The 25,275-nt window shown below is 38.2% G+C and overlaps 1 protein-coding gene and 1 long non-coding RNA gene across 3 annotated transcripts in view; both read right to left on the minus strand.

Moving 5' to 3' along the window:
* ARHGAP6 (Rho GTPase activating protein 6) overlaps nucleotides 1-25,275 on the minus strand; it is a 542,861-nt gene that overhangs the window by 479,883 nt on the left and 37,703 nt on the right. The window lies entirely within an intron of this gene.
* On the minus strand, nucleotides 7,985-24,267 carry LOC129638671 (uncharacterized). Its single transcript, XR_008707962.1, has 3 exons — nucleotides 23,578-24,267; nucleotides 9,522-9,635; nucleotides 7,985-8,213 (listed from the first exon to the last, which is right to left on the minus strand). It is a non-coding gene; the product is annotated as an uncharacterized LOC129638671 (long non-coding RNA).

Consider the following 25,275-nt stretch of genomic DNA (forward strand, 5'->3'; position numbering starts at 1 on the left):
CTCAAGCACTCAAAATACATTTTGATGAGGAATAATTGTGAGGAAGGCAGAAATGAATGAGTTCAACAATGGGAAACTTCTGCTTAAATCACAAAGCAGCTCCAAGTTTCATGCGTGAGTTAGAAGGCTATGTTCTACAGACATCTAGAAATTTCCAGTGTTCACATGAAATCTACACAACACATGAAAGATACAGTTGTTATTTATTGTGTGATTAGGCTCAAACCTAGGTTATTTGGAGCCTCTGTCCTCAACAAATAGCACCATTTGTGGTACTCTTAGGATTAGGTTCCCTAGAAAAAGACTCATGAAGCCAGGGAGCTTCATACAGAAAGGTTCTTAGAGAATCCCAACCCATGGCAGATTCATGTCAATGTATGGCAAAACCAATACCATATTGAAAAGTAAAAAAATAAAAAAAATGCAAAATAAACAAATAAATTTTTTTTTAAAAAAAGAGAATCCCAGAGAGACAAACTTATGAGGAAGTAAGGAGGGAGGGATCAGGCAGAAAGAGCTGACCTGCAATGTAGTTGCAATGGAGGTCTCAGATGACCAGACAAGGAAGTTGAGCCAGGGTGGCCCTTAAGAGGCAGGGAGGCCAGGCTTTTGTATCTCCAAATCAGCCAGTCAGTGGCTATGGATTGCCCTCTCAGAGGGAGTGTAACCTTAGGAGAGTCAGTTCTATGGGGCAGAGGACAAGTCCAGCGAAAGGAACAGCTGTGAGCCTTCAGCAGGTACCATTCCCAGCAGCTTGGGTTGAGTGAGTTATCCCTGAATCCCTGGACAGAGCACCAGAATATCCACTACAGTTGGCATCCAGCAATCTGCCAGGGGATCTATGCTAAGTAACTGACGGAGGAGAAAAGAGTTAGTGATTATACACGAGGGAGAGGGGAAGGGAGAAGGAGAGTGGAGGCAATAGTCTCCATTTGGTCCCTAGGATTGGGTTTGAGTGCTGTGGTTAAAGCTCTTAAATTTTCATGAGAGATTCCATATCTGAGTGCCAGGTTAAAATGATAACTGCTGATGCAGAGCAAGGGAGCTGTCCCTTCATCTCTACTTCTGCCTTGGAAGCCTAGAGAGTACAGGGCTTGGCCTTTGTTTGTATTGATCTAGATAATGGATAAAAGGTGACATGAATGAAATCCAGAGAAGACAGAATAACCTATATGACAGTCAAAAGCTACTCCAGCCCAGGGAGAAAAGAACAAAGTCATAAAGCAACTGGATGGGGGGAGCTGGGGGGAGCAGTGCTGTGAAAGACACAAGATCTTGAGTAAGCTGAGTAGGAAGAGGAAAGAGAAGAGAGGGGAGTTAAAAGAGGAAAGTGATGAGAGACAAAAATTATGCTGTGATGAGTAGGATTTAGAGATTTTTAGGTCATTGTAGATTTTCTGTGTGCCATGGAATTAAATTTCACTTTAACTGTCTAAAGAATAAGAAATTCTTTAAAGTACAACTTAATTTTTTGACTGTAACAAAGATTTAAGGTGCTTTCCTGTTTGGGGATAGGCTTCCCTAATAGCTCAGTTGGTAAAGAATCCGCCTGCAGTGCAGGAGACCCCAGTTCGATTCCTGGGTTGGCAAGATCCACCAGAGAAGGGATAGGCTACCCACTCCAGTATTCTTGGGCTTCCCTTGTGGCTCAGCTGGTAAAGAATCTGCCTGCGACATGGGAGACCTGGTTTTGATCCCTGGGTTGGGAAGATCCCTGGAGAAGGGAAAGGCTACCCACTCCAGTATTCTGGCCTGGAGAATTTCTCTTTCACTTTCCTATTTTGGGGGGTTGTTGTTGCATTTGTGTTTATTTGAATGTGATGCCCAGTTGGACAGGATAGGAAGTGGTTTAGATTTTCTAAGTTATATAAATGAAGTGAGAGAACTAATAAAACTGTGCAGGAATGGAGGTACAACACTTAGTGGGTGTCCCTGTGATGATTTTCAAAGAGTTGTCTTACATTTCATGAAGCTCCTTGCTGTGTTATTGACTTTTGAGAATCCCAAGAAGGGGCTGCAGCTTCCACTTATTCATAATTATGTGCATGCTTTATGATCTCTTTGAGGGCAAGGGTTGTCCATGGAGATCCAAGGTGATTGGCAGATTTTGGAGAGCACAGGATTAATGATTGAAACCAGAGAGAATGAATAGATGGATCCTGATGGGGTCACATCATCAGCTAAAGTGAAAATGAAATCAATAACCAGGATCTCCCTTAGGAAGTCCAAGAACATTCGGGGAAAGTGCAGTGGGAGCATCTTTTCAATGTGAAAGATACCATGAATTTCTCGAATTGCTTTTAGACCTCCTGAGGCTTGGTTTTACTTTTTAAAATCTTGTAATCTCCATCTGAGCCTGAGTCAGTTTAGTCATTTTTTAGTTTAGGTGTTATTTTCACTTTTGCACCTTCGAATGAAACCTATCTTATCAATAGTAATTTAATAAGATAAATACGTTAGAAAGACACTCAGCAAAATGCAAATGTTGCTTAAAATATAGTGATTAAAAATGCCACAATGCGAAATCACCTCATTCAATGCTTAATTCTCTTCTGTTTCTTATTTCAGGTGCTCAAATACTTCTCCCTCAGTAAGTATTAATTCGATTAAGTGCTTACTGTTGCTAATTCATGAGCTATACACGTAATTCCTAAAATTTTTATGTATTACATTTAGAACGACATTGGAAGAATCCTCATTATGATTTTTAAATACTTACCTGTCACTTACAGACAGGTAGGGTTATAATCTGTATAAATGTGTTCCTCTGCAGACCATGGGGTTTTGTTTTTGCTTTGCCTCTTTGCATTTTGACAACATATAATTCTCACTTTTTCCTACATTCAGTGCTGGTTTATATTTAAAAAAAAAAAAAAAACCACCTTATTTCTACTTATTTCTATTATCATAGTTTCCACCATCTCAAGAGATAATATCAACAGAAGTCTAAAAAGATGGCAGACAGTGACTATGCACAATTTACAGAGCTTATTCATAGGCAGCATCTTCTGACCAGAGTTCCCTGAAAAAGTCCGTTCTAACAGTGAGTGGATAAAAAAAGAGGATCACTGGTGGTGATTACAGCACACTAGTCAGTTCCAGACTCTGTTTAAATCAAAGCAAGCCAAGGAAGATATTCCCACCATTACTTAGTGTTCAGAGACAGGTCAGGTGATGTTTGAGGTGCCCAGAGGAAAAATTCATGAAGCCAACAAATTAGAATTAAAGGCAAAGTAACTGACAATTTGAGGTTATGTTCAGGGTTTTAAAAATCTCCATCCTCCTTTATAAATACAAATTTTAAAAATAGCAATGAAGGAATGTAATCTAGTTCTTATTGCTGGCTGTTTGGGTACTGTTAAATTAGGTATGAAAATATACTTGTACAATGACCTTATATTGTAGCTTAAATTTATGTTTAATAGTAGTCCCAAAGCCGGGCTAATAAATAACTTGTAATCTTCTGGCTTCTCTCAATGAAGTTTTAAGTGAACCAGTACAAGAGCTTAAGAGCACAGCCGACACTACAGGCTACAATTAAAAAATCAGAGAAAGTAATCACATTTTGGTTCTTTTTAGGATATTTGCTTCAGAAACACTAATTCAATAATTAAATGTGCAATCTGTATGAAATTATACTTTGTGCATAAAACAGACTATTATTTAAAGATGTTTTGTCCTCCTCCCTGGAAAAAAAATAGATAAGCCTGATTTTCATTAATCTCCCATTTACTACCATTTCATAAATAAATTTCAGTTTTATGAAGTGATATTTCACAACTACAACTCTAGAGAAAGTAATGGATTATCATGCAAAAGTGGCAGGACTCTGTGAGCAGAATGACTGAAATGACACTCCTCTTACAAATATAAACTTAAGTAATAGAATAATAATATAAGTGAGAAAGTTATGATTCTGATATATTTTAGTGTTCAAAATATAAAGAGATGCTATTTTTCTTTCCTACAAAATTGTGAGATGTAGTAAATATGACAACATGACGTGGTACACAGGACACCGATGAGTTAGTAAACCATGACCACCAAAGCTGCTGCCACCACCACCATCATCATCATCACCATCATAAATACCCAGGAGAAGCATGGGGTCCTAGAAGGGACCTAATCTTCAGAGTGAGACAAGGCTGGCTGTGTGACTGCTGATTTCCTGTGCTTTCAGCTATGTGGTTTTTGCCCACCTAGGTCTCAGCTGGATATCTCTGTGGCATCATGAATGGCAGACTTCATCACAATTAAGAAACTCCTGGCCTCTAATAGTAGTCATGGTAATGGCTGAGAGACAGAATGCCCTGTGATCAGACAGAGCTGGGTTGCAAACCTGGCTCTACTGTTTACAGCCCAAACCTGTGTTTTTGCATTTACAAATTTGTTATATTAATTTGAGCTCCACCAAAAGAAGACTCTGGAGAAAAATGGATATGCAGGTAGTTTACATGGGAGTTGATCTCAAGAAGCCCAAGAGGGAGACTGGGGAAAGTAAGGTAGAAACGGCAGAAAAGCCAACGAGAGGTGCATCAGTGAGCGGGTTCCTGCTATAGACAGGAGGGGCTCAGTCTTGTCAGAGAAACCACAAAGAACACATCTGAGGATCACCCACTACAAAGGAGAAGACGGTAGCATTTTTCTACCTACTTCTTTCCACCATCGATTGAGGGATGGCCTGTGGAGTGTCTGTTCCCCTCAGCACGTTCAGGTTTTTGTTGCATGTCCACATGCAACAAAACAAGCTTGTGGGATGCTAAAGGAAGCTCCCTCCCCCAGCAGATGTCAAGAAGGAGGAGGAAAGAGAGAAGAAGAGGTGACATAGATGACACAGGCAGACTTCTTGCAGTGAGATGCTATCGGCATGCCCCAAACTGCAGCTGTGGGTAACATTAGAAGGTTACAGAGGACATGGGGAAGGGCATGACTGCACCTGTTATTCTCAGGACAACACAAATTATTTTTCCAGGACATCATGAGGATCAGCCACAAGAACATAAAGTGCTTATTTCATAACAGGGACTCAGGAAATAGGAGCAACAGTGGCAAAGATGCCCTACAAGAGGAGGACAGGCACTAACAAACTGAGAAACCAACCAGTAACCTCATCTGGCCAATCCAGAGACCCTCCTCACCTCTAGGTGGATGCTTCCAGGTGTGTGCAGGTGAGGTGCCCTGCACAGGCTGCCTGCCCTGTTGATAAATTGCTGGTGTGGTTTTAGAGGAAGGTTTCCTTGAGTTTGTTTCCCTGGAGCCTCAGACAGTAAAGAATCTGCCTGCAATGCAGGAGACCTGGGTTCGATCCCTGGGTTGGAAAGATTCCCTGGAGAAGGGAATGGCAATCCACTCCACTGTTCTTGCCTGGAGAATCCCATGGACAGAAGAGCCTGGTGGGCTACAGTCCATGGGGTCGCAAAGAGTCAGACACGACTGAGTGACTAATGCTTTCACTTTCCTTGAGTTTGCAAAGCAATAAGATAGACTCAGCCCATGTCACTGAGTTGCCACATTCAATTGCACATGATGCCTTCCCCAGGCCTGAGGCAAGCCTTCATGGGCCCCCTCCTTCACAAAAAAGTATATAGTACATATCTATGCCACTGGTATAAAATGAGTATATTAATATTATACATTATTAAGACATTTTTCTGGACCTAAAAAGATATATTTTTTCTTTTGAGTAAAAGCACTGAAACCATTCTGTGAATCCCTGAAGTACTATGGGTCCCAGGTGCTGTGCCTGCTCTGCCTAATGGATCAGTTGACTTACATATATTATTTCATTTCATTCTTTAAAAAGTGCCAAGAGGATTTCTTATCCCCATTTTTCAGATGAGGAACTGAGGCTGAGAGAGGTGAAATGACCCACTCAGTTTCACACAACCAACCGCAGAGCTTAGGATTCTTACACACATTCCTCCAGCAGTCGTATGGAATAAAGGCCCACTATAATGATTCTTGCTGCATTTGCCAAAACCAGAAAGGTCAAAAATATGTGTTAAGTACATGTACACAGAAACATACATAGATACACACACAAAAATATGCCTTTAATTTTTTAACAGCTTTATTGAGGTATAATTCACATGTGATATAATTCAACATTTAAAGTATACAATTCAGTGGGCTTTAGTATGTTCACAGAGTCATGCCACATTCACCACACTCAATTTAAGAACATTTCATCAGCCCAGAAAGGAACTCCATTCCCATTAGCAACCACGCATTCTCCCATGCACTTCTCCCCAGCCCCTAGCAATCACTGATCTATTTTCTATCTCTATGGATTTGCCTATTCTGGACATGTCATACAAATGTAATCACACAATATGTCATCTTTTATGTCTGGCTTCTTTCACTTTAGCATTATGTTTTCAAGGTTCATCCATGTCATAGCATCTATCAGTACTTTATTGGTTTTTATTTCATTTCACAGAAGTACCACATTTTATTTATCCATTTAGCAGTCAATGGATATTTGATTCCCAGAATTTATTAATCTTATAACTGGAAATTTGTGCCCTTTGACCAACATCTCCCCATTTCCCTCACCCCAGTCCCTGGTAACCACCACTCAACTCTGTTTCTAATCCTTCTGCATTCTCACTCATTCCCCTTTTGATCCATAGTAGGTAGTCATAAGAATTCTGATTTAAGAATTAAGAGTGAAGTCTGTAACTAAAACTTAAATCAAGTTATTATTCCTTGGTTATGTATCAACCAACTAAGCCTACCAGTTGTAGGCTTAAAATAAGGAAAGAATATTGTTTAAACACTCACGTTTCCATTATTCAAAATGCCCATAATTTCCAGAAACTGAATGGTTTACCCCAGGAGGGAAAATCAGTGATCACTGTCTATAAACAGACACTTTTACAAGCCAACAATTCGTTGCTCTTTTCTCTGGGACCTACTATCTACTTGCTTACGCAATCCACTCCCACTTCAGGAATTGGCCTCCAGAAGCCATTATTTGTTTGGTTAAGCTGACGAAACGGGAGCATTCACTCCACCTAAGCAAGCCCAATTATATTTTTGCATCTGGAATCAGGAACTGCAAGGCTAAAGGGTTGCTGGCAGGTTGTGGATGGGGAGCAGGGCCCATTTGATATAGCCTCTGACAGCAGGCTACCTTTTGGTCACCATGGGCGCCAAGAAGCTGAGAAGAATGGTGAACAGAGAAAGATGAATCAAGCAGACGTTAGCACTGACAGTATACAGAATACTACATGTATAATTCTAATTTTAGGTTCCAAACTTTTCCTGCAATCTGGTTATATCCCTGTTCTTAGAATCCATGGGTAGTCCTATAATACTTTTATGAAACGTCCTTAAGCTAGTTCAGTCAGCTTAGATTAAGAGCAACCAAAACCCTAACACACAAAGCTACTAGAAGCCCTGACAGAGCTTCTTGTGGCTCAGAGGGTAAAGTGTCTGCCTGCAATGCAGGAGACCTGGGTTTGATCCCTGGGTCAGGAAGATCCCCTGGAGAAGGAAATGGCAACCCACTCCAGTACTCTTGCCTGGAAAATCCCATGGACAGAGGAGCCTGGTGGGCTACAGTCCATGGGATTGCAAAGAGTTGGACACAACTGAGCGACTTCACTATACTTCTTAACTATCATTTTACTATCTATCCCATCATACTTCTGGCTCTATAGTTTGTGGCCAGGCTGCCATTCTTTGGAAAAGGTGAAATACAATAACACTTTTAGGAAGAGTCTGTGGTTGGTGGTGTAGGATACCTCTGGATTAAATCCTGCCTGCCGTCTACCTTTAATTCCCCATTCCCAGGTTTCTGAGAGAGCTCTATGCATGAATAAAAATACCAAAAGACAATATAAGAATGCACTTTATTTTTAGTTTGACCTGTTTCCAATAACCCCAGATCAAGCCAGAAGTGCTTGGCAAGAAACTGAAGGGTTTTGGTCTCAAGGCCATCATGGTCCCTCACCCATGGTTCATGTACCACATGGTCCTTTAGAGGGCAGAAACTTTGCTGGCGGCACCCATGTCCCTATATGTCAAATTTGGCAAACAGAAACTTCTACATGGCCCACACAGTCAACTCCACCTCAAGCCCTACCTCAAGGACCTGTTGGGCAGACACAAGGCACACAAGCAGAATCACTGTGTCTGTGCTTCTCAGAATCTCCACTTCTAGTCTCTTCCCTCAAGAGCTGATAAGGGAGTTGTTTTTAGGGCAGCCCCTGAAACATAAAATTATTGGTAAGGCCTTTATGAATTAGGGGAACCAAGAACAAGAACACAATTCATTAGTGATGGGTTTAGTGCATGCATTCTCAGCAGGGTGACATCATCACCGAGAGGGTAAAAATTGATTTTGGAGGGAGAAGAAAATTTACTCTTTGTTATATATAAAGTACAGATATACATGCACTACATAAATACATAAACAGCATATCTATACTATTGAAATTTCATGTGGGAGGGTCAATTAGGGAAAAAAGTCTAAAAATGGCTTCTACTGAATCACTATGCTGTACACCTGAAATTAATATGATATTGCAAATCAATGATATTTCAATTAAAAATATTTTTAAATTTTAAAGCCTCCTTAGGAAAAAAAGGTTGAGGGACATCAGAGCCTATAGTGGATGCTGTGGTACCATTTCCAGGCTCCCTCACCCTGGTCGACCCATTCCCAGCACTGTATTAGCTCCAGTTGTCTCTTCCTGAGAACTGCCCTTTCCAGAAGGGGACCCACTTTTCTCAGGGACACTGTGCACCAACCTTCTCCCTTTCCACCTCATTCCTCCAGGCTGGCTCCTATTTCTGTGAATGATGATCCATTCTGTTGCAAACTGAGTCTTCTCTTTATATTGCCCTGACTCTTTTCAAAGCACTTCCGTAGTGTCGATGCCTTTTCTCCTACTACTCCTGTAAGTACTCTGAGGGACAGAACCTTGACTTGTTTTCCTTTCTCTTCCCAGGACCTAGTGCTGTTCCTAGCAGGAGCAGATGTTCAATAACTGCTAGATGGATCAAAGTAATTTACAGAACATCTGTGCAAGTTCTATGGGCAGGCTGCACCCTGTGAGTATTGAGAAGGCCACAAAGCAACTCCTAGTTATTTCAAAGATGGTCCTCCACTAAAAAGACCCAGTCTTACTTATTTTTGCCCTCTCACAAGCACCAACAGCAAAGAAAAAATGCCTAAAACATCTCTTTCAAGCTATAATCTAATTGTCATAAATGGAACATTTTTTAAAAAGTCAAATATTATGAGACAGCGTATCAGTACTGAACTATTAATAGCTATACTTAAATTCAAGTGCTAAACATAAATAAATATCAACAATGCTGATTTCTTGCAGAACAACTACAGTTTACAGACTTGTTTTATCTATACTGTCCCTTCTGAGGCTCATGCAGCCTAAAAACCATTTTACTCATCTTAAAAAGGTTGAAATATTTTAACAGGTTCAAGTGACATACTCAAGGTTGCAAAGTAATGTATGGAGGACAGAATTCAAACCCAAGCCTTCTATGCCTACCTAGTCCAGCAGTTCTTAAGGAGGAGCAGGGAAGTTTTGCTCCGGAGGGGATTTTTGGCAATATCTGGAGACATTTTCTGGTTGTCAGGACTGGATAAGAGGTGCTATTGGCATCTAGTGGGAGAGACCAGGAATGTTGCTAAACATCCTACTATTTAAAGGACAGCCCTTCATAACCAAGAATTAATTACCTGGCCCAGAATGTCAGTAGGGCTGAGGTTGAGAAACTGGTCTGGTCTAATGTGTTAGCCATCATAATACATTCCTTTGAGTGGACAACCTGGCTCTTAAATGGGTAGGGAACTATAAAAGCTTTGGCCACAGAGCTGCTGACACAGTTTCAGCCTATTGATACCCATTTCAGATATCCGACCTCTAGAACTGTAAGTTAATAATCGTGTGCTGTCTTAAGCCACTAGAAGTGAAAGTGAGTAGCTAAGTCGTGTCCGACTCTTTGCAGTCCCATGGACGCAGCCCACCAGGCTCCTCTGTCCATGGGACTCTCCAGGCAAGAGTACTAGAGTGGATTGCCATTCCCTTCTCCAGGGAATTTTTCCAACCCAGGGATCAAACCCAGGTCTCCTGCATTGCAGCCAGATTCTTTACTGTTTGAGCCACCAGGGAAGCTCCTTAAGCCACTAAGTCTGTGGTAATTTGTTATAGCACCACAGGAAAACAATATAGCATTACATGTACACATAAACGGGGCTTCCCAGGTGGCACTAGTAATAAAAAATCCGCCTGCCAAAGGAGGAGACATAAGAGACTGGGTTTGATCCCTGGGTCTGGAAGATCCCCTGGAGGGGAACATGGCAACCCACTCCAGTATTCTTGCCTGGCAATCCCATGGACAGAGAAGCCTAGCAGGTTATAGTCCATAGGGTTGCAAAGAGTCAGACGCGACTGAAGTGACTTAGCCCACACATAAATGGATTATATTGCACATCAGCTTTCCTTCAAAATGGAAGATTCTACCAAAGCATATGACTCCATTTTAAGAAATAGAAATCTCAGCATATTAAAAAGCAGAGACATCAAATTAAAAAGCAGAGACATTACTTTGCCAACAAAGGTTGGTTTAGTCAAAGCTATGGTTTTTCCAGTAGTCATGTATGGATGTTAGAGTTGGACTATAAAGAAAGCTGAGCACCAAAGAATTGATGCTTTTGAAATGTGGTGTTGGAGAAGACTCTTGAGAGTCCCTTGGACTGCAAGAAGTTCCAACCAGTCAATCCTAAAGGAAATCAGTCCTGAATATTCATGGGAAGGACTGATGCTAAGGCTGAAACTTCAATCCTTTGGCTACCTGATGTGAAGAACTGAGTCATTGGAAAATATCATGATGCTGGGAAATATTGAAGGTGGGAGGAGAAGGGGACAGCAGAGGATGAGATGGTTGGATGGCATCACCGACTCAATGGACATGAGTTTGAGCAAGCTCTGGGAGTTGCTGATGGACAGGGAGGCCTGGCGTGCTGCAATCCATGGGGTCGCAAAGGTTGGACATGACTGAGCAACTGAACGGAACTGAAAGACTAAGCACATTCATTGATAGCTGATATATTCTAGGAGTTTATATCATTTCCACATTTATAATATCATGTATCCTATAAAACACTTTACCCAATGATTTACTGTAAATTGTAGTGGGCCCATACATGGCTAATTGACATGGACAACATACATGTGCCACAAGTAGAAATCACTGAAAAGAAGAGGAAGTGAAGAAATAAAAAGTGATTGCTCTATATAACATACTTCTTCATACATAATATTACGTCCTGTGGGTAAATAATTAGATGGCCATTACCCAATCCATGCTATTGAAATTCCAACATAAAATCAAATTGCTATGAGTGAACAACAGTTACATATACAAAGAAGACATTTCGTCTACACCTCTAAGTACAAACATTGTCAATATAAGCCCCTCTGCTTTTCTACAACATTTAAACCCAATTACCAGGCAAACAAAGATTTTCAAAATGCAGACCATCCCTATTCACAATCCTCTCTGTTTGAGTGCATGGCTGGAGAGTTAATCCTTTGGACAATATCACTTTTCAAGGAAGGTGGGCTTTAGTAAAGAATTTTTTTTAAATAGGAGGGATTAATAATACACTAATCTCCTTAGTAACTGAAGCTAATTTATGAGAGCTATAAACTTTAATCTATTTCCAACTTTAAAAGCAGAGAACATAAGTCAACCAGAAAAGTATTTATGGCTAGCAACCAAAATTAAAATTGATTCTCTTTGGGGCAGAAGTAGCAAGAGCTTGGATTAGGAGGAATACATAGGATCTAGTCCCTGTTCTGGAACCAATATACTTTGCAGTTTTAAACAAGTTCCTTGAACTCTCAAATCTTGGTTTTCTCCTCTACAGCATTGAAATGTTGAATCAGTTGTCTGTCTCTAAGGCTCTTTACAGCTCGAAAACAATCTATGTTTAAACATTAATGCAGGATTGTCTTATTAACTTCATTTTGTTAACATATAAAAGCGCAATTTATAAAGGCATTTAAACCTTAGGTGGGATCCATGACAATGCACATCTGGTGACTCAATGAAAAAGAGCAGCATGATTTGTTCTACAGTTTATTCAGTCTTTAGGGACTTGATGTCTTCACTCAGCTTGTAGTGAAAATGTTGACATGGATTACTGCCCTCTAATAAAACTAATTTTCATTATGTTTGGCTAGAAATCTATGTGTGATGAAGGGCTGGATCCAAACAACAGATCAGCATATCAGTTTCAGCAGCTTTGCCTCCTCCCTTCATCCTAGCAGTCCCCTCCCCCACTCTCCTATCCTTGTCCAACATCATTAAATGAAAACCAAGGCTTAACTATAAATAGATACTGGACTTGACTTAACTAACTTTAACATGGAGGGACAGGGCCTGAGTAGGTTCCAACTTGGCTACATTTTGCTTCATTCCTGAAGATTTTCCAGCAAGGTCTAAATCTCCTGCTGCCCTCTTCTCTCTCACAGACTTCAATGTCCTTCTGCATTATAACTACAGGCAGCACTTTCCTTTACTCCTTACTTTGTAGGATAATCTCATTTTCTTGATTTGCAACATGCAATGCCTATTCTCTGTCCCAAAGAGATAATATATAAAGCCATAGAGACATGTCTGCTCAAGTCATTAAAAAATATCTAGAGGTTTTATTTAGTCTGATCAATACTCTAAATACACAATTTGGCTACAAACAAAACAGGTTTATAGTGGCTTTTGTTATAAATTTTAAAAAAGAAGAAAAAGATCATAATCAAGCTGGGGCAGGGAGGTAATAAAAAAGTATCTAAAGAAATTGAACAAACAGGAAAAAAAACTCAAGTTCAAAGAAAAAACTTTAAACACTTTCTGTAAAACTTTCTTCTATGACTTTCTTTCTGACTGTTGGGTTTCCCTGTAGCTCAGAGGTAAAGAATCTGCCTGCAATGCAAAAGCCGCAGGAGACTCAGATTCAAACCCTGAGTGGGGAAAATCCCCTGGAGGAGGGCATGGCAACCCACTCCAGTATTTTTGCCTGGAGAATCCCATGGACAGAGGAGCCTGGCGGGCTACCGTCCACGGGGTTTCAAAGAGTTGCACACGACTGAAGCGACTGACCATGTGTACATGACTTGTGGGTAAGAAAGAATTTTAAATTTAGGTTGTAATGTGTCCCCTCTGTTTCATATAGATAATTGTGAAAGTAAAATATAAAAGGAAAATACCAAAAGACAACAGCAAAATACAAACTACAATATACATCCTTAGGAACCAGTAGCAGTGAGCATGAAGTCACAGCCTGCTGGATGCTGGGCCTGAAAGGGGCAGGGGCAGAAATTTCTTTTAGAGTGGGGGATTTAAAGTCCTCTATTTAATATGAAGCACTAAACATGGGTCATATTCTAGATGTAAAGCTAGAACACTCTGCTTGTTAAAAGAAGTTAAGTCAATTATTGCTAATTGATCCCATGACTTAGAGGTTATACCACTGGTTATCAAGGAGGAAGATGTTACTTTGTTCTCCAAATAACTTCTGTCAATGTGTGGAGACATTTCTGTTGTTGTAACTAGAGAGAAAGAAGTCCTTCTAATGAGTATTTAGTGAGTATAGGCAAAGGATGCTGGTAAACATCCTATAATGCACAAGACAGTCCCTCACAACAAAGAACCACCTGGACCAAAAAGTCAACAGTTTTCTTATTCAGAAATCCTGGATTATAAGTAGCTGAAGACCTATGGAAGCAAGCGGCATCAACACAGTCTGCCTAGACCAAGATCCGAACCAAGCTGCTACTGGCTGGAGACTGGCTCTGTATTATTTCAAATCTCACTATGGGACAGGAACTCCAAATCAGCATATTAATGTGTTTGTGTTCTGGGGACCCAGGTAGAAGTCAACTGAAAAATGACAGACACAATGAGATCCCATTAACGAGAGAGAGAGAGAGAGGAAAGAGAATGAAAGAATAAGAACAAATGAGTAAGAGAGAGCCAGAAAAATACAAACAAAACATACCACTCAAAATTAGCCTATAAACCAAAATTATAAAACATGTGAAGAAATATAACACTGAAAAAGACAGCCAATAGTATAAATATTCAGAATGTTAGTTCACTCTGACGAAATTAATTTTATAAAATAGCTTGAAAAATACTTTATTTTTTCTTTTTTAAAAAAATGAATTAATTAATTTAATTGGAGGCTAATTACTTTACAACATTGTAGTGATTTTTGCCATACGTTGACATGAATCAGCCATGGGTGTACATGTGTCCCCCATCCTGAACCCCCCTCCCACCTCCCTCCCCATCCCATCCCTCAGCGTTGTCCCAGCCCACTGGCTTTGAGTGCCCTATTTAATGCATTGAACTTGGACTGGTGATCTATTTCACATATGGTAATATACATGTTTCAATGCTATTCTCTCAAATCATCCCATCCTCTTTAAAAGAAGTATGTTTAAAATGTTCAGGAAAATAACAGATGAAATCACATCTGCAAAAATAGAAGAAATTATGACACAAAATCAAGCAGAAGGGAAGAAGAAAAGGTAACTGTAAAAAGAAATCAACTGAAAATTGGAAAAATATATAGTTTTTAAAATTAAAAACTCAAAAGATGGGATAATCTTTAGACCTGAAATAGCTGAAAAGTAAATTAGTAAATTATATTTTGGTAGCAAGTAATTTGCCCAGAAACCAGAGGAAAGAGAAAAAAATTAAGACTTGTGAAAGACCATTTAAGGAGAGAGTAACATGGAAATTTACATTACCATATGTAAAATAGACAGCCAACGGGAATTTGGGAATTTGCTGTATGTATGGCTCAGGAAACTCAAACAGGGGCTCTGTATCAACCTAGAGGGGTGGGATGGGGAGGGAGAGGGGAGGGAGTTTCAAAAGGGAGGGGATATATGCATACCTATGGCTGATTTATGTTGAGGTTTGACAGAAAACAGCAGAATTCTGTAAAGCAATTATCCTTCAATAAAAAATAAATTAATTTAAAAAAAGTATCAGGGTAGATGGTTTGAGGGTCTCCAACTTTAGACATTTATTAGAGATCTAGAACCTCTTATTAGGGATTCTAAAAAGAAGGCTGGATCAGCTAAATCAGGAACAGTTATTTCTATTAACTGCCAAAGTTTTGTACTAATTGTATGCCAAATATATCAATGGTGCCTGACCTATGATATATTCTCAATGCATTTCAAGAATAAATAAAACACACGAAAAATAGACTATAAGAGAAAAGTAGATACTGATGAAATAGGAAATAAGATATAATAAAGATATGTAAAACTGAAAGTTAGTTTTTTACTAAAAAGAACTAATAAAATAGAAAATCTTAAGATATACTAAGAGAAAATACACATATACACAATATTAATAATATACTTATAATTAATACAAATAATAATTGATCATACAGAACTTAATAATTAATAATACAAGTACAGTAAAGCTTCTAAATCATGAAAGAATAATATGAACATCATGAAATGAATTTTTAAATGTGGATAAAATGGATAATTTAAAAGAAATTTTAAAATTGTGAAAATTGTTCAAAAAGACACAAAACAGAATAGATAAGCATTAAAGAAATTTAATTGACAATTAGAAGTATGCCCCTGAAAATGTCAATCAGGCCCAGACGGTTTTGTAGTTTGTTCAAACAACTTCAGAAAATGGGGAAAATTGACCAATTCTCTGAATGAACCCAGAATGCTTTTTATACCAGTTTGACAGGGATGAATAATTTTATATGAATAAGTTTGTATGAATAATTAAAATTGTAGAACTACCTGACAATAAAAATAGACGTCAAAGTCTGAAAGAATTTTTAAAACCTAGCATGTATATCAATAATGCAAGGATGGTTCAAAGTAAAATAAAGCTAATAATATACCACATTATATTAAAGGAAAAAAATCCATAAAAATCATCACTCATACATTATTTTAAAAGCTCTTAGCAAATAAGAATTAAAAGAGACTTTCTTAAACTGATAAGCATTAAAAAAAAACCCTCAAACAAAATGTTAGTCCACCACTGTCACTCCAGCCTTTTCTGAATGCCATAATCAATATAAACAAAAACAAAACAAAAGTTAAGAGGTATAAGAATTAGAAAGAAATAAAATGTCACACACTGGTGATGATACGATGATCTTTCATAGAAATCCTGAAGAATTTATAGACAAATTATTAGGACAAATGGAGAATTCAATAAGGTTGCTGAATCAAGTTCAACACACAATAATCAATAGTCTTACCATATACCAGTAATAACCAATTTAGGAAGAAAATACATCATACAAAATATCAATAAGGCTATAACTATAAGGCTCCTAGGAATACATGTAATAAAATTAGCATAAGGTATGTTTAGAAAATTTTTAAATGCTAAGAAAAGAGAATATCAATTTACTAAATAAAGAAGTGGTACAGTGGTAAAGAATCCACATGCTGCTGCCCAGGAGACTCAGGTTCAATCCCTGGGTCAGGAGGATCCCCTGGAGAAGGAAATGGCAACCCACTCCAGTATTTTTGCCTGGAGAATTCGAGGGACAGAGAAGCCTGGCAGGCTACAGCCCACAGAGTCACAAACAGCTGGACATGACTGAGCATGCACACTCACACAAATGAAGAAGTACACCATTTTATGATAAGATTCAATATCATATATGTCAATTTTCCTAAATTAATATATAAATTCCAAACAAAATTTCAACATGATTGTTTAGAACTTCAAAAGTTTATCATAAAATTTATATAAAAAAAGAAGGGTCTAAGAACACCCAAGAAAATTTTGAAGAAAATGCTGTTCATCAATAGAAAAAGATAAAAGAATTGATATACGCATGAAGTATTTAGTAGAATACCATATAAAAGTTAACAAGAATAATTAAAATTATGATGTGCAAAGAAAATATGTTGCAGAATGATACCTAAAAATCATACCACTTGCAGAGTTTTTTAGAACATATAAAAAAGCTGAGGTTAGTCATAAATACATAAACATACAGGTTACAAATGAACTGTCTTTATTATCATGTTTCCCTCAGTAGTAACAAATGTCACAGTGCAGCTACAGCATAATTAGGTCAAAGTGATCAGGAACACAAACCTGGCTGCAAACATTGGCTCTGCCCTTACTGATTCATGACATTGAGTATATTATCTAATCTTTGGGCCTCAGTTTCCTCATGCGTAAAGGGAGGCTTAACAGAATTTACACAAGATTAATAATGGGAGGACAAAATGTAATTATTGATTGAATTCACCCAGTACATAGTCTGATAAGTAATAATCCCTCATTAAATGATGATTGTTATTATAGAAATCATTTTCCCTGTGGAGTGCAGAGACTGGCATTTGCAACCTCCAAGCCCTTGGGGAGCATGCCCCATTTAGAACAAAGCTACTATTTCCACAAAATTCAAATTCTAAAGATTATTTTTCCAGTCAACTCACTTTCTCTTTTTCTTATTTTTAGAGCTATAGGTAAACTTTAATTAAAGTGAAGTGAAAGTTGCTCAGTTGTGTCTGACTCTTTGCTATACAGTCCATGGGATTCTCCAGGCCAGAATACTGGAGTGGGTAGCCTTTGCCTTCTCCATGGGATCTTCCCAACCCAGGGATGGAACCCAGGTCTCCCACATTGCTGGTGGATTCTTTACCAGCTGAGTCACAAGGGAAGCCCAAGAATACTGGAGTGGGTAGCCTATCCCTTCTCCAGCCAATCTTCCCACCCCAGGAATCGAACCAGGGACTCCTGCACTCAGGCAGATTCTTTACCAACTGAGCTATCAAACTTTCATTAACAATGTGATATAAAAGTGTGCTGAATGTCACTTTAAATCTGAGAAAAAATGAGACAAAGATGAACCATTTTCTTTGCAATAAATCCCTTTGCTATCCAATTGTTTATTAAGCCACAACTTTTGAAAAGAACTGGCTTGTGTAATATTTGAGATTTTAGAGGGAAACAAAATGTACTAGGTGGATCCAACTGCCACCTCAAATGTTTGACATAGGAGGAAATATTTATGATTTTGCTGTCATGGCTAAACTTCTGAAAGAGAAATCACAAAACTATTTCACAATTATTTGAAAGCTACAGTGAAATTATACTACTGTTACAATGGAAGAGCAACTGTCCTCTAACATCATCTTCTGATTTACTAAAGATATAAATGAACCTGTAAAAAAAAAGAATTGCATTATTGTCTACAATTGAGGATTTGAAGGATTCCTTATTGAAAGCCTTATGAGTTTATTTTTACAAAAGCTTCCTTTTAAAATAGCTATATTCCTTGTATATTTTGCATCTATGCAAACAGCAGCATGGCTTCCCTGGTGCCTCAGCTGGGAAAGAATCTTCCTGCAATGTGGGAGACCTGTGTTCGATCCCTGGGTTGGGCAGATCCCCTGGAGGAGAGGGCATGGCCACCCACTTCAGTATTCTTGCCTGAAGAATTCCCGTGGACAGAGGAGCCTGGCAGGCTACAGTCCATGGGGTCACAAAGAGTCGGACTCGACTGAGTGACTTTCACTTTCAAACAGCAGCAAGACTGTTTCCTTCTGTGGTACTCTACAGCAAGCTGATTATCAGAGCATAAAGAAATTCTAGTCATAAGCAATTTTAGGTACAACTGTGAACTGGAATAATGATAACCACTTCCTCCAAAGCTGCCCTGAAAGTACCAACAAAAATCAAAGCAAGCAGGCAGTGAACAGATGAACTCTTCTTCCCTAATACGGAGCATTTTCAACAAAATGGATATAAAGACAGTTTGGCAAACTAGAATTGTTTTCTCCCTGTTTAAAAATTTTAGATGTGTATAAATATTTTCTGTTTTGCTATCAGTGGAAAATAATTATGTGTACTAATCATTCCATAGTTCCCAACCATGGCTAATTTTGGTCATTTGTCTACAATGAGCGTTTAACTATTATTATTGTCGTGTGATCATCTCAGATGCTTCAGACACTACTCCGTGTGTGTGCATGTGTGTGGGTTTGCACGTATGCACGCACATGAATGCATACAAGTTGGAGAGTGGGTCTTGTAGGTCTTACATATATTTCTACATCTATACAAAATTAGTCAATTCATCCCAAGAGAACTACAAAAGGAGGGCACTTGGCTGCTTTACTCTATCTTCACCTTCTTCTTCTCTGCCATTACCTTTAATGATTTCAGCATCTGTGAAAATCATAATGTCACGGTTTCTCAATTTCCTCTGGTCCAGAAAACTCCATATTTACTCCAAGGTCACCTCACCTTGGGGTATCTGCCATCTTTTGGAAATGCTTAACCCACAAATGTGCTCTGACTACAAACATCTATTCTTCCATTTAACCTATGTCCTTAATCTTTCTAAACCTTCTCTTCATCATCATTTTTAATTCATTCATTCACTTAACAAATATTTATTATTTATGCCAAGCACTGAACTTGGAGCTGGGGGTACAATAATGAGTAAGACCAACATGGTCACTGAACTAAGTAGACATTCTCCTCTGTAGAACATTGAATTCTGGGGGGAAAATGCTACAAGTCACTCCTTAACTCCCAAAGGCAGCATTTCATTATTAAAGCACATAATCCTGCAAATTGGAAGGCAAAGTCATTCTTTCTGGGCCCAAGAATAAGCTACTCCTCAAGGCACCAAGTGGCAGCAAGATGCTGGGTTCAGGTTCCTCTTCACACACCCTGAACAGTTCTCTGCCAAATCTGACCTCATGTTTCAGCCACAAACACACAGCTAATAATAGCTTCTGCTCTTAACTTACAAAATACAATTCTTAAAGGCAGTGTTTGAGAACCAGCCAAACATCTGAAAGGAAAATTTACAGAGCCTAACCAGTAACTACTACCAAAACAAAACTTCTCCCAGCAGCCATATGGCACTTCCAAGTTTCACCAGAAAAGTTCTTTGAAGAGAATCTGAGGCTTCCCCAACCAGTGCCTAATGTCTGTTTAGCCTAGAGGTCAAGTCTTTTAATTACCCCCTGCTGGCTTCTGTTCTCTCAAAACAAGTAACAGGTGAATATCTTTTGGAACAGGATCAAGAAAAATGTATAACCAAAGATATACATGGTGGTTAGTAGAATTCAGCAGCTCTGAGGCAAATACTTAAGTAAAGTGTTACACTTATTTTTTTAAAAAAAGCTAATGTCTGACATATTTTTCATCCTCCGATTTAAAATTAAATTACAACATCTTCATTCCACTATTTAGACTATTCATAAAAAAAAAAGCAAGATATTCAAGAAGTCCAATTCAAGTGACATCTGAAAGGGCAGGTGGTGAACTATGTACACATCCAACTCCACAAGTGATGGGGGTGCCTGGGCCCAAGATCTGTGGGCAAATAAAACTCATCTTCCATGCGGTTCTGGTAGATGAAAAAGGACTGTAACCTCTGTGAGGACACTGACCATGTCTCTTGTGCTCACAACTGTATGCTTAATGCCTAGTGTAGTTAGTATGATGATTGGCATGGACTAGGTACTCAATAAACATTTGATATTTGATGGACGGAAAGATGGATGAATGCATAGATATTGTTTTCTATTTGGATGAGTGGACGAAGAGTATGGGGTAGAAAAAATGAGTTCGGGAAAGATTTCTGACTCATGTTAATCACATTCTTCTTTTAGCAATAAGACAAAATACTTTGGGTGAAGCTTTGCTATTAGGTGAATTAAGCTATAGATTCTGGAGCAATCTTTGATTAGCTATGCAACATTAAACAAAAAACATCACCTTTGGGGGCCCATTTCCTCATCACTAAAATTCATATGCAAAATTTATTTGGGCTCTTGAGAAGATTAAATGAAATAACAATGAAAGAGTCCATTGAACTACCTGGTACTGTGTTTTTAAAATGCTGAAAACAGATAAAATGAAGAGAGTTATTGACCTTTGTGCTAAAAGACATGTCACTCACTAGAGGGAACAGAAATAATACTTCAGATAATTCTGGCCCCTGGAAATCTATGATCATTTTAAATATGCATAGATAAAAGATCTTAAGCTGTCTGTGCTGAAGTATTATATCATTAAATTAAAAATTTATCAAGATAAACTGTAATCATCTCTTCCCTAAAAAGGTAAAATGAACTTTTCACATTGCATGATTCCCCATGTTGTGTGTGTTCTAGTGTTGTTTTAAAAGATAACAAAGTATGGGCAAAGAGATGCACAGAAGTCTAGAGCAGGAGTCAGCAAACATTTTCTACAAATGATCAAATAGTAACTATTTTAGGCTTTCATGGGGGTAGAGTCTCTGCCATAACTACTTGATTCTGGTGTGATAGCACAACAGCACCCAGAGACAATACATAAATAAATGAGTGTGTTTGTTCCAATAAAACTTTACTTATGGACACTGACATGTGAATTTCATGTAATTTTCATGTGTCACAAAATAATTCTTCTGGGTTATGAGAAAAAAATCGCATGCAAGGCTGAATCTGGCCCATGAACTGTAGTTTACTGATTACTGGTCTAGAGAAAACAGTTTTACTTTCTAATACCTGACTGGAGTCCTTTAATGCATCAAGAGTATTTACTTTAAATATGACATTGATATTCTCCTGATGATTCAATGTTAAAGGTTAAATTATTAATATGAACTAGAAATGAAGCACTATTTTCAAGCTACTCAATTAATGAAGTTTGGGAATAGTTAAAATATGCAGACACTTGCTGCTGGCCACAGATTAGCTAACATATATGTATTCTAGCAAAAACATCAAGTTAAGAAAATAAAAGTGAGAGAAAACAACTTCTGTCAGGTTTTGCTTAATCAATTTTTAAAGTGTGTTTTATGGTGATAACCATTGGAAAGGCATATTTCATTTCCTAATATAACACATAGCAATTTCCTATCCTGCTGGTATAAAACCTGTGGGATTATTATTTTCTTATTAAAACCTGCCTTTGAGGCAGAGAATTGAAATGCCCCAATCACAGGTTAACTATTATCACTTGCAAAGCAATTTGGTTTAAACAATAACCCTCTAAGTTAGATTATTTATCTTCTTCTTTATTTTCCCTTAGAACATTGTGTTTTTAATTGACCTAAATCTAACTCCCACAGATTCTGCATAAATGATCACAGTATAAAGAACTAAATACAATTTCTCTAATTCTGTTTGATACATTAAGACTTAGCAGGAACTGCAGCTCAACTGTCAAATTAAAAACTTCCAGCTTTCACAAATACATGGAAGCAGTATTGAGGAGGATTCAGTTCATCCATTTGATACATTGTTGCTATGGACTGAATGTTTGTGTCTCCCCCAAATTCATATGGCGAAACCACAACCCCCAGTGTGATGGTATTTGTAAGTGAGGCCTTAGGGAAGTAATCAAGTTTAGGTGAGGTTATGAGGATGGGGGCCCCCATAATGGGATTAGAACAGGAAAAGACCAGAGTTTTCTTTCTCCACCACGTGAAGACAAAGGGAGAGGCAGCTATCTGCAAGCCAAGAAGAGAGTTCTCACCAGGAGCCAAATCTGCCTGCACCTTAATCTTGGATTTCCCAACCTCCAGAACTGAGAGAATTAAATGTCTGTTGTTCTGCTATCAGTACTCTTGCCTGGAAAATTCCATGGACAGAGGAACCTGGCGGGCTACAATCCACGAGGTCACAAGAGTCGGATATGACTGAGCACAAACACACATACATGCGTTCAGCTACCTAGTCTACGGTATTTTGTTGTAGTAGCCTGAGCTAAGACAACTGAATCACTGCTGCTGCTGCTTGCTGCTAAATCGCTAGGCATAGTTTAAAACATGCTTTCTTTAACTGTGCTGCCCTCAGCAAGTTGCTCATTGCCTATTTTCAATAAAATAAGGATTATAGTAGTACCTATCCCTGATGGCTCAGGTGGTAAAGAATCTGCAAGCAGTGCAGGAGACCCAGGTTTGATCCCTGGGTCGGGAAGATCCCCTGAAGAAGGGAATGGCAAACCACTCCAGTATTCTGGCCAGGAGAATCCCATGGACAGAGGAGCCTGGCAGGCTATATAGTTCAGGGGGTCGCAAAGAGTCAGACATGACTAAGCAACTAACACTTTCACTTTCATACTTAGAGTTGCCAGGAGGATCAAATAATATTTATAAAGCACATAAGGAACACTTTATAGATGTTCACTTACAAACTTCCTCATATTTATATATTTATTTTTACATTTGGTGGTTTAAGCTATATACACAGCAAATTATTTTCATTTATATGTTGAGTAAGCTTTAACCAACTAATAGTTATGTGAAAATAAAATGAGATAAATAGAAATTAAAACAACAAAAGGATGCTATTTCTCAGGTTGGCTAATTTTTTTTTAACTATTTAATGTTGGCACGTGAAATACTCAGAGGCATGTTTAATGGCCTAACCTTTCCAGAAAGTAACTCTGCAATATTCCTAAATCCTTAACGTTATTCATAACCTTTGAATCACTGATTCCTCTTTTGGCAATGCTTCTTACTAGAATAATAAGATGTGGAGTTAAAGATGGATATATGAGGATATTTACCATAGCATTATTTATAGTCAACTTCTCAACAAGAATTTCTTCTCTCCTGACTTTGGGCACTGCAGTGTTCGTCAGTGCTTCAGGGAGACATAGTCTTTGCACTCAAGAAGGTTACATTCTAAATGGTAAGAGAGAGCAAACACACATCAAATAACAGCACATAATTCTTTCCTAGGTACACAAAACATTCTAATTTCTGACATGCTTGAGCCACTGATGCCTCAATAATTCAGAAAAAGGAAGGCCAAAGTACTCCAAAGATCCTTCTTGGAAGAGAGTTGAATCTGGCCCTTCTAAAGTGGGTACCACTTGAATGCAGGTGGAAGGGAGAAGAACAAGACATTTCAGGTGAGGTTTGATCAGTAGTTTTATGTTATGCTTGTTGCTGCAGCTGCTGCTAAGTCACTTCAGTCGTGTCTGACTCTGTGTGATCCCATAGACGGAAGCCCACCAGGCTCCCCCGTCCCTGGGACTCTCCAGGCAAGAACACTGGAGTGGGTACTCTGGTATAATTATTATTTTTTCTATTTTATTTTATTTAACTTTCCAATATTGTATTGGTTTTGACATATTGGTATAATTATTGATAGTGCACCTTTTCACACTTCAAAGTGTCCTAATTCTTTTTATTTGTACACCAGTGTTCATTGCAGTGCCATTCACAGTAGCCAAAAGGAAAAAAGCAACAAAAGTGTCCATCAACAGATGAATGGATAAACAATATATATACAATGGAATATTACCACATATATTAATATTATTATACCCCATTACATATATAAAATAATATATATTTTTATATATAATAAAATAATATATAAATATATAAGGAATATTATTAAGCCATAAAAAAGAAATTCTGATACCTGCTACAACATGTACAATCTTGAAATAACACAGACACAAATAATAATACAGACACAAAATTATAATACAGACACAAAAGGACAAATATCACATGATTCCATTTATATGAATATAGAATAGACAAATTCATAAAGACAGGAAAAATACCTCTGTTTTTACCAGGGACTGGTAGGGGAGGGGAAATGAGTGTTTAATGAGTTCAGAGTTTCCACTGGGGATGATGAAGAGTTTTGAAAATAGTGGTGATAGTTGTACAACATTGCACATCAAAGTGTCCTAATTTTTACCATAAATTATATGAACACCCTAAGCAAAAATACTCTAAGTAGTAGGCATTCACGTTCACTAAATTGGTCAATCAGCTCAACAGATAGTAATTTTGACTAGCACCAGCAAGAGATCATTTGTTCATTCAGATTATTTGTTCATTTATTATTCAATGTGAATTCAACATAAAATGGCAATTTGTTTTAACTTTTTACTGTCAATGCAGAAAGAGAGCCAACTAGAGGAATGGACTGTAAATGAGAGTCTTCTTTTTTTGCATAGTCTTTTCCCCCCTTTTTTCCCCTTCTTTACAGTTATCAGGATACTAGAAGAGATATCAGAAAAATTCCTAAAGCTTCATGGTAACAGGCACATCTAGAGTTTGTAGTGAACAAAGATCCCCAATGGCTTAAGGAAGAAGATTATGGAAATTTTCCAGGATTCTGCAGGACAGGGATTGAGATAAGGCATTTTTCCCCCAGGTTTATCCTTAGAACTAAGTCTAAGGCTCACAGAATTAAAAGACTTGCTGGTCTGAAATCAACTGAGATTTGGGGAAGGGGC

Source organism: Bubalus kerabau, chromosome X (genome assembly GCF_029407905.1).
Source record: "Bubalus kerabau isolate K-KA32 ecotype Philippines breed swamp buffalo chromosome X, PCC_UOA_SB_1v2, whole genome shotgun sequence".
Classification (NCBI taxonomy): Eukaryota; Metazoa; Chordata; class Mammalia; order Artiodactyla; family Bovidae; genus Bubalus; species Bubalus kerabau.